Genomic DNA, 10,490 nt, shown 5'->3' with positions numbered 1-10,490 from the left:
CTCACGATAAAAAATATCATAATCAAATACTGCGACATTTGATCTCAGGCGTCAGAGCCGTGTTGATAAATTTACACATTAACAGACAATATAACGACAGTAGACAATATAACGTCAAAATCTAATCGAAAACTTAGTCAAGCTGCTGCGGGTGTATAACAGGGGTACTGTTATTTAATATTTATATTAATCACACAATGAGGACTAATAACCGGGAAAATATATCCAACCTTTTTGGCGATAACTCAAATCTCTCGACGATAAGTAAATATCTAATTTAAATGCTTCCGGGCCGTGTTGTAATAGCAATTCTCGAGTAAAATGTGATGACCGATGGACTGTAAACTAAGATGATGGTGATTAACCACAAAGGATTAAAGGTCGGAAATTGAAACCGGAAGGTCTTACAAACGTGCACATACTTAAGATAAAGATAACTCAGATAACAACGAAAAATCGTTTAACATATTACGAAAACAAGTGAGTCCCGCCTTAATAGAATTATACACATACCATTTTCAGAGTTGCTTTGGTTGCCCCAGGAGCTCAAAATCAAGCAACCACGCTTTAGCAACCCCTAAAACTACATTTTCAAGTTTTAAAATAATTTAACAACGTAAAGCTAAAGAACTATGACTGTGCTGCTTTGAATATTGTAGAGTGAATGCGATGGAGCTTGAACCTAAGTGATCATCAAGGATTACTCCTTTACGGTGATTGAAATTTTAATCTGTATTCGAAGAAGAGATAGCGGGCGATTAGAAGGAAAGCCTTGCAACGCCCCTTTAATTATGACTGTCGTCATGACTATCTAGGTCGGGTGTCTACAGCCGTTTTAGTGCCCTCCTCCTTTCACTATAGGTGACCCAGCTAAGGTTATTGACAAGGTGGGGTGCAAGAAAATAGAGGTGTTGTATATAATTAATATTTAAATAGAGATGATACAATCTCCTTTATATATATTACAAATTAAAAGGTCGTTTATGAAGGTGGTACTTACTTGTTCCCTTTTAAACAAGAATGTCATTGATGAGACTAAACAGGTTTTTGCGCGCATAATTTTAGATTTTAATTACTTGCTGCTAATGATGTGTCTTCTTGTTAATGGTCGTTAATAAAATACCAGTAGGGTTATTTATCCAAACAAGTTTTTAACTATAATCACAAATAAGGACATTGTTAAAAACGTTTTTGCATGCATTCTTTATAAATGAAAACTGTTTGTCGACTGGATTCCATAATTTCATTGTAAAACCATAATAAATAATCGCCACTGTGTTTTGGATTAACATTGTGGGAAAGTTAAGAACGACGTTACTGGTGTTGTAATTGATCTTAGTTCAGCAAGGACAATTGGTTTCGATTACTTACGTATATTGACAGAAAAAAAAGACGTTGAATTGTCAAATAAAAATCACTTATAAAATATATTTGAGCAGTGGAAGCCCAGCGGCAGTGAACTCAGACTTGCAATCGTATGTCACGGGTTCGATTCTCGTTTCCAGAGGATGGGCAGCAGCATCCTCTTCGTACCATAGTACCACACTGCGATAGTCAACCGCTTACCAAGCGTAGCCATTATATCTCCCTATAGATATTTTTAGGAGATGCCTGTGCCTTGCAGTGGACGTCTATAGGCTGATACGACGAATTGAATAATAAATATTTTGTTTGCTAATAAAAATAAGATATGAAATAATTAAAACAAGTTAATTATAATAAACATCTGTACATACTAAACATCCGCTTCCTAACTGGTTGTTTTAGATGGTCACTTAATAACGCAGATCGCAGACCTTGAACTTACATAATTTGTTTTTTCAATTTAATACTAATATGGATCTGTATCACAGGCATCCGTTTATTTAAAAATGTTGTTTGAACATGATTAGTAAAGTTACATTTACTTAATTATAACCTGGCAAACTCTCCCGATATCATCGGAATAAAATTTATGAGAAAGCCAATTTGGTGCGGCTACTCCTTGTCTATTGATTTAATAAGACAGTAATGAGGATTTAAAAATTTATTAGATATTTTTTAAATCTGGTTGCTGATGTACATTTAAGGCACGCATGATTCTCATAAAGAATTTATTATAATTTTCAACAAACGACTAATAACGATTAAAAGTACGTTTTAATCGTTATTAGCCTTGTAAATAATACTTAACGTCAATTGGTTTCAAAAAATCAGACAAAAGAAGATTAGACTTCAGTCCAATCTTCATCAAGTTTTGCTTCTTTCTTCGTAGAAGTTGTTTTCAATTCGCTCACTCTCTTGTTCACATTTCGTAGGCACATTTTGGACAAAATTGCACGTATTTCACGTAAGATTTTTTTTTCACTCTTATCTGTTATCCGTCTCAATGTCACACATTCTTTCCTCTTTTATCCATCACAAATTCTCCCATTCCCCTTCAAAATTTTTCTTTTTGCATACATCGCCCCGCTTTGTTCGTCTTATCTCTGAAATATTACATTACCATCTTGATTTATTTTATTTTTGATCCTATTCTTCAATTTACTTTACATTTTGTTCGGCTATCTTAATTTCTTACTTTACTTCTTAATTCTATATCACAATTTTATTACTATTTGTTGCTATTCAATCACAATATCCGTTACTTTCGGTTGCTTATTTATTTATTCCTTATGATGGTTTTTCTTTTTACCTTCCTGGAAGGTCCGACGACTCTCGTCGTTTTTCACTAGCGAGGCGATGTTTCCTTCTTCAATCCTTTGCTGCAACCGAAACTGGCAGTCTGTTCGTTTCGCACGAAATACGAGACATTCGGTGATTATGTGCATCACGGTCTGGTTCACACAAGTGTTACAGATGCATGAGGGACTCTCCTTGAGTTTGAATTTGTGAAGGTAATCGAATAATTCTCCGCGTACCGTAAACACCTGGAACAGAACCGTGCCCAGCTCAACCTGACGAAGCATGCGGCAGGCCGAGACGGCATCCGGGAAAAACATCCGCATTACCGAAGCCATCGTCGATAGTCTAGGCCGAGCGTGTCATTTACTCTTCAGAGCTGCGTCTTAGGCTAACTGGTCCGTCCTCTCGTTCCCTTCCATGACGCGGTCGACACTAATCCATTATATTTTAAATAAAGTATATGATTGCAAACAATTTAAAAGGGACACCGATTTTATATTCCCAGGAAAGTTTCAACAATAACAATAAATTTTTTGATTTACTTAAGTATTTTATTTATTGCTTGTATAATAAACCAATCAAAAATATAGCTGCAATTGTCATGGAATTATAAATAGTTTTCAGTTATAATTCATAATAATATGTTTATTGCCTGTCCTGATAGACTTCATGCGGCCAAAGTTATTGGCTTGTCGCTGTCAAATCATCATAATCACTGCATCAGTACGACATGATCTGCTGGATATAAACCTTCCCAATAGATTTCCAATAGGACCTTTGAATAGCAATTGGAAGCGGACTACATTCAATGTTTTAAACATTTCTGAGTAATCGCTAAATTATTGATTTAATGTATTAATAATAAACAAATAATACTTACAATATTAAGTGTTTTGTTCTGTGGACGACTCCAATAATAATATTAATATATTTCTATTACAGTGCTTTGGTATACTGTATTTTTGGTGTAATTAAACCAAATACGTTCTAATACGTCTTTTTGGAGATGTGATAAAAAAGAAGTGTTACTTATCTGTTCGCATTTTTTTATTTATTTTTTTATAAAAACATTTTTTGCGTCTTACCAAAAGCTTAAAATATATTAGCCAAATTGGTCAAGTGGCTTACTAACATATTAGCTAATTAAATTTTTTGTATAAAATAGATTGTAGGATTTTATATTGTTAAACGATTTGTTGCGATAGAGTTCAATAAAGGATTGAAAAGCAACCAAATATGTCCAAAAATTGGAGTTCAAAAAACCGATTTACTGCTTAGTATTACTAGATCGAGATATTTGGTAAAGCAAAGTATTATAATGAAAAATCTGAGCATGTTCTCATACATCTGTATTAACATGACAGAACATACAATGAATCTTCATTGTATGTTCTATCAGTCATCTTAATCGCGCTCTTGAACAGATCTTGCCATAACTTGATGCAATTTACAGAATTCTCAAGACTTATCCTAAAATAATCACAGCTCTTACAAAACTTCAAATTGGTAAAGCTTTTTGATAAATAGATGACTGCTGACAAATATTGCTTATAAGAATTTTTAAGAGGTAGTATTTTAGAATTTTTCTCCCGAACAATTTATGATGTTGCAGTGAGATAGGTACGACGAAAGCTATAACTGGAGGCCCACTGTTATCGGTGACAGAGGCCGGAGGAGGGAGTTTTTTAGTGAAGGCTAAGTGTAAATCGAAGAGGTGTAGGTTGCCGGGTTTGTTTGACAACATTCATAAAGCACAAGGAATAAAACTAAAAAAACCGTAGTATATTTCTCCTCCGATTCCACTAAACACCGAGCTATATAGCAATACTTACACGAGTAGCAGGTGCCCCAGTACCTACCGAGGATGACCAGGACCACTCTGTCAATAGTGCATAAATGAAAATAATTGTAATAAGGGTTATCTATTAAATAGTGCCAAATACGGTAATGCAAAAGTTATAGGAGACAGAGTTTTGAGATTTCAAATCAAATATTAAACACGTAAAATAATGTCTACACCGAATTTCCGCTAGTCGTTTGCTTTATTCTTCGCTGTTATACACTCGTCATTTTCTTCTTTGTTGATTTTTTTCCGAGAATAACGATAAAAACGGCTTTGTCTCGTATTGACGAGTCCTATTGTGTTAGAGCAGAGTTCCCCAAACTTTTTTGTGTCGTAGACCCCTTGCCATGTTTTTCCGTGTTGGGTAGACCCCCTACTTACCTGATATTGATTTCCTGTAAATTTCTAACTGTAGTGAAGTTTAGTGTTAAAAACTTAAAGTAAAAACACATGTTAATTTATACATTTATTAATTGAATTTAAATTAAAACTACACAAAATAAAATTTTGTATGTGTTATGTAAAATATACGTAACATTAAATAAACTTAAAATTTCATTTCATAGACCCCCAATTATTTTTCGCTGACGTAGACCCCTTGCAGGTTGTCATAGACCCATAAGGATCGATGTAGACCACTTTGGGAATCACTGCATTAGAGGTTCATCAAAATTTTGCCTAGTTTTTCTCCGATAGCCTCAGAAGTCAGGGGTCTTCATATATCACACTTCTAACGGTAATTTTATTTAAAACCATTTGAAAGGTTGATAATTTTTGTTTGTGGTCAGTTTTCTATAGATTTGTACTTAAACTACTTAATGATCTCCCGGTCCCGTAAGAGGTCAACCGCTCCTTTCACGATCTTCACTAAATATCCATTGAATCATTGCACATTAACGCGACTCCTTAAAGATTCACACCATTTTCTTTTCTTATCTTAAGATATATTTCTGAACAAAAATTTATTTTAGACAAGCTACACGCTTCGCAAACATAGTAAACACACCTTCAACCCACCCTTCCGTTCGCAAGGAAGGAATTAAAATCCTTCCGTATATAAATATAGGTGTATATAACATATTTATACATAGAATAAATCGTACAAGGTTTTTTAATTGTATTGTTAAAATTATAACCCTTTATGAAATAATGTTTATACAATTTTGTTAAAATTACAAAAGTAAAACGCGGGGAATAATTTTTTTTTAATTTGATAAATTATTCTAATAATAAAACGCAGTGGATAATAATTATTTATTTCATCCTGATTAAAAAGAGATAGTCTGAATTTAATGTCTTAAGCATTTTAATTTCATAATGGGACTAGTATAACCGAGATTTATAGTTTCTTTACCCTTTTACTGCATAACAAGCTGCGAAACCTGACTATAACAGTATATTTTTGATACTGGATTTTTAATAATAATCTTAAAGAGCAACTTAAAAATGCGACTAATTTAGCAAACGTGCTAAAGAGATACACAAATAATTTTTAAAAGTATTTATGTGGTTGCATATAAAAAAATAAATCATGTGAGATGAAAAATGTGTAAAAAATGTAAATTAATATAGTTAAATGAAAAATTTGCTATTCAAATAATGAATTAAGATATTTGATGTTAAAAATATTTAATAAATATATATATTTGTTATTATAAGACGACTTTTCTTCCACAAAAATATGTAAAAATACTCGTAGGGGTATTTATGATCACATTAAAGACTGCTTACCTAACGGCACTTTCATATTTTAAGACAAGAAGCGAAAACAAATAGCTGCGTAAGCCAATGCGACATCAGTTGGTGCAGAACATGATTTCATTATAAAAAAATATCGGTATTATACATGTGACAGCAATATTTAATTAAAATTTACGCAATAGCTTTAATAGACAACATAAAAATCGCTGGAAAGGAACAAATAAAAAATAAAAATGTAAAGTTAATTGTTGTTTGGTATATTACGTTAGACGAAAGATTTCCACATACTTCCTATTTATAATAGTTGTCAATTGAATATTTTTTTCCCATTTTAGCACTGATGTGTGACTCGGCAATAAAATTATTAGATTTACGTTTTATTTGAAAATTTATATCATATTGCATTTATGGTGCGAAGTTAGGTATTCGGTTATAAATTTAGTTAAAACTATCGAGTTTTATGTGTAATTTTTTAAGAAACTTCGTTTTGTTTAAATGAGTTTTTTGTAATAATCAGAATAAATAAAGATTAAGTAATAAAAGAATAACAAAGTCCATAATGAAAAGCGATAATATTAATGATGCAATTCATTGAAAAACGTAATTGTATAATAAATTTATGATATTGATTTACATATGTATATTTTTATTAGATTATGCCTTCCTGTTTATGTATGCAAGTATCAATTTAGATTAATTTACTAAATTAATAAATCAGGCGTTCCAATCTTTTCATTTTATCAAATTTTATGTTCAATGCATCCATCGATATCATATTTTGAATGACAAGAAAGCTTTACTAACTTCTGAAATATTTCCTAGTTGTTAAATTAAATTATTTTGTAAATATAGCCTGCTTAAGGTTTTTAGTTTGATTTTTTCAATTAAATATCAAAAATGTGTGGAATGGTCTCTCACTTGGATCAAATTCACAGTCGCTCAAGGAGCCGCGGAGGGGGCTATGATGAGAATTCTACTACGAGACCGAATTATGAACGAGTAGGATGTAGACGTACGAAAGTACCGAGATGGCCCCGCGAATTGACAAGTTAAAGTGGCATTAGACAGGTCATATTTGAGAACAGATTGCCACTGGAGCTTAAAGGTTCTGGAGTCTAGATCATGAGCGGCTAAACCGCGCTTGGTTTAGGTCGAACACCAATAAGATTTGATAAGGTTCTCGTAAAACGTTGGATACAGGCTGTTTGCATTCAATCCTGTTCATAATCAAGAGGGGAGACCCGTGTCCAAAAGTGTGCGTCCTACGGTTGAAACTGTGATGATGAATTCAATGTAATATTTCACTTCAAAAATGCTGGATATTATTTTTAAGTTTTGGTAAAAAAAATTGCCTAAAGAGGATAATTTTAAAATAATAGTTTTATTAAACAGCAAGGTTTAACTTATGTGAGATCTCACACGACTAACATTATTCTATGACTAACATTCCTCGTGGCAGAGAACTTGAGGATAGGAACCTACATGTCAATAAAATTAAAGTTCTATTAGTTTTGCATTGATAATTTACATGTTTTGTCTTCGTTAGTAAATGACAATTGTCAAGGTGCAACTTAAGTCAACAACAGGTTACATTAGTTTTCTAGTAGCGACTTTATTAACACCTAATCCATAAATGCAACACATTTTCTCATATTTGTATGATAGAAAATTTTATAATTTTTAATATTAACATTATGGACAAACTAGTTTTATGACATCATAAATAATTGGAAGGGCATAGTAATTAAAAATGTGTGACATTTGCGGTGAAATGATTTATCGGTTCATAAATTTTGAACTCGTGAAATTAGCTTAAGGAAACTTTATCACCGGGTCAGACAGACATACAATTAACTTTATATATATTAAATGTATCTACATATATGGTTATGAGACATTTGAAATTACAACCCGGATTGTCCATGACATTATATTTTCTCAAGTCCTTTTCACACCTTCCGATGCTACATTATATCAAAGGTAAAGCCGCGTTCACATAATCTTTAGCCGAAAAATATATTGTATAACATTATTATTTTTATTTTTAAGTTTTTGATATCTTCCTGCTAGATTCCTAATTAAAAAAAATTTTAAGGAAAAGTAATTCATGTAAAACATTTGAAACATAGTTATCAAATTTTACCGCACTCAATTTAAAGTTCATATCGTTGTATTACGTTATAATGTGGAGTTCAAATGTGTATTTATAGTGTCATCTAATACTATTGAATTCATAAAAGATCTAGAATAAACTTCACTTATTAAAAACTATGTGTCTTAATATCTAAGGTTATTTACTAATGCACATATAAAAAACTATTATTTTAATAGATTTAAATCTATTTATTACTTTACACGTAGAAAACATTATAAGGTACTACAATTTATGCAAAAACTGTTTACAGAAGAATATTTACACAAAAATATTACTTTATTTTCGTTTTTTTACAAAGAATAGATACATTAGTTAAAAGAAACTCGAGTTCAATACAAAATAAAGTTCGGCGCATTTACCTATAGCAATTATATTTTATTGAGATGCTTGAATTTTAAATACTAATAAATATGATAATTATTAATTAAACTTTTTAATCTCACTTGAAGAAAATTAAGCAGTACACTTAATTTATATACCTAATTAATATATTTATCCTCCCGGATTCATGATATTAATAATGCGTATTTTATTCATTAAATTACTTCGTCGTATAGTGTTTGATAAAAACCGAAAACGGTTTTGGTATATCGTAGAGATTTTTCATTTCCAAATGCATTAATATATTTCAGAGGCTTAAGACTATAGAAATGCGTATAGTGTTAAAAAAATCGCCAAATACGTGATTTGAAATTTGTCAACTAAGTGATCTCTGCAATGCTGATTGATTTGTGTTAATCTGTCTGATGGATTATTTACGAACATAGATTTATTACAAAACTAACACATTATTTAATTAGATCTATAAGTAATAATAATATGATATTGAGATTACACGTGTACTATTTTTTTCATATCTTCTTTAAGAAGAACATTTATGCGTTTTTCTGTTAAGGCTTTTCATCAAGATGTAAGATGCAAATTAAAAATAAAAAACTTTTTAAAATTACAGAGGTTACGGAAAAAAACTTTGTGAATCAACGTAAAAAAGAATATTCATCGACTTTCTAAATCTCTATTCACCAATGTTTCCAGAATACTCGGTAATTTAATAGATGTATTTTCGAGAAGACAAATTAGGTATTGCAGGACACGTGTTTTTGACCTATCTGTTAAAATTTTGTATAAGTTTTGTTAAGGTGATTTTCACCAATACCTTTTGATTCTATTTACTTATGCTTCAATTAAGATCGATTAAAAGAGATGAGAAAGATGTATTTGCCAAAAATTTTGTTATTAATGTACGCTATTTTATTCAATGTTTTCATGTTATACTTGATGTGTACATCTTAGGCAATTGTATAGTTGCACAATTATAATATGACGAATTATTATATAAAATCTATACAACAGTACCTATTCATTAAAACATTTTTCATATAACTTTTATCAATACTAGATAATGCTATAATAATAATTTAAGTATTTTTTTAATAGTTTTCTACCAAGTGCCTTTGGTGTCACCAAAAGAAAAAATTCTTCAAATAAGTAAATTTAAGACAAATTGATACTCGTCAATTTAAAAGCAGAAAAATGTTCAAAAGGATATAATTTAGAAATTAAATACCAGAAAGCATATAGGCCGTATGAAACATTACAAATATCGGTGAACGCTTTATAAACATTTAAACATATGTCCTTTGCTGAACATAGTACATCCCCACATGTTTACAATAACTCAAGTTAGAAGCATTCGGCATCAAGCATCTTCAGCCGACTTTAACAGGGTCGTCTGTCGACCATGTGGGTGGACATTCTACGCTATTCTTGACGGGCCTTGGTTTCCACACCAGAAACTTTCGACTTCCGCGGTTATCTATATGACAATATTATATGTGCTGAATCGCAATTTATGTTTACGTCGCTGTATGTCGTTGTTTGATGATTATCAATTCTTCATTAATAAATAGTTTTTTCTAAATATCTTTAGGTAATTTAGTTAAGAGAGGTACTTTTTAAAGACAAAAAATTAAGAGCCTGTATATATACGTTTATACAGGTAAAATAAGCAACAAATATAATATGATGTTTGAAGCTCCAACTAAAGAAGGATCAAAGCTTTAAGGCATACTTCGTTATTCGATGTTTTTGGATTTATAAAGTAGATTAAAAATGTACTAATATAGA

Source organism: Battus philenor, unplaced genomic scaffold, assembly GCF_028537555.1.
Source record: "Battus philenor isolate CCGP_79_NKW_IND1 unplaced genomic scaffold, ilBatPhil1.0.hap1 SCAF_7, whole genome shotgun sequence".
Taxonomy (NCBI): domain Eukaryota; kingdom Metazoa; phylum Arthropoda; class Insecta; order Lepidoptera; family Papilionidae; genus Battus; species Battus philenor.
The sequence above is the reverse complement of the archived record's forward strand: the minus strand, read 5'-3'. Positions refer to the sequence as shown.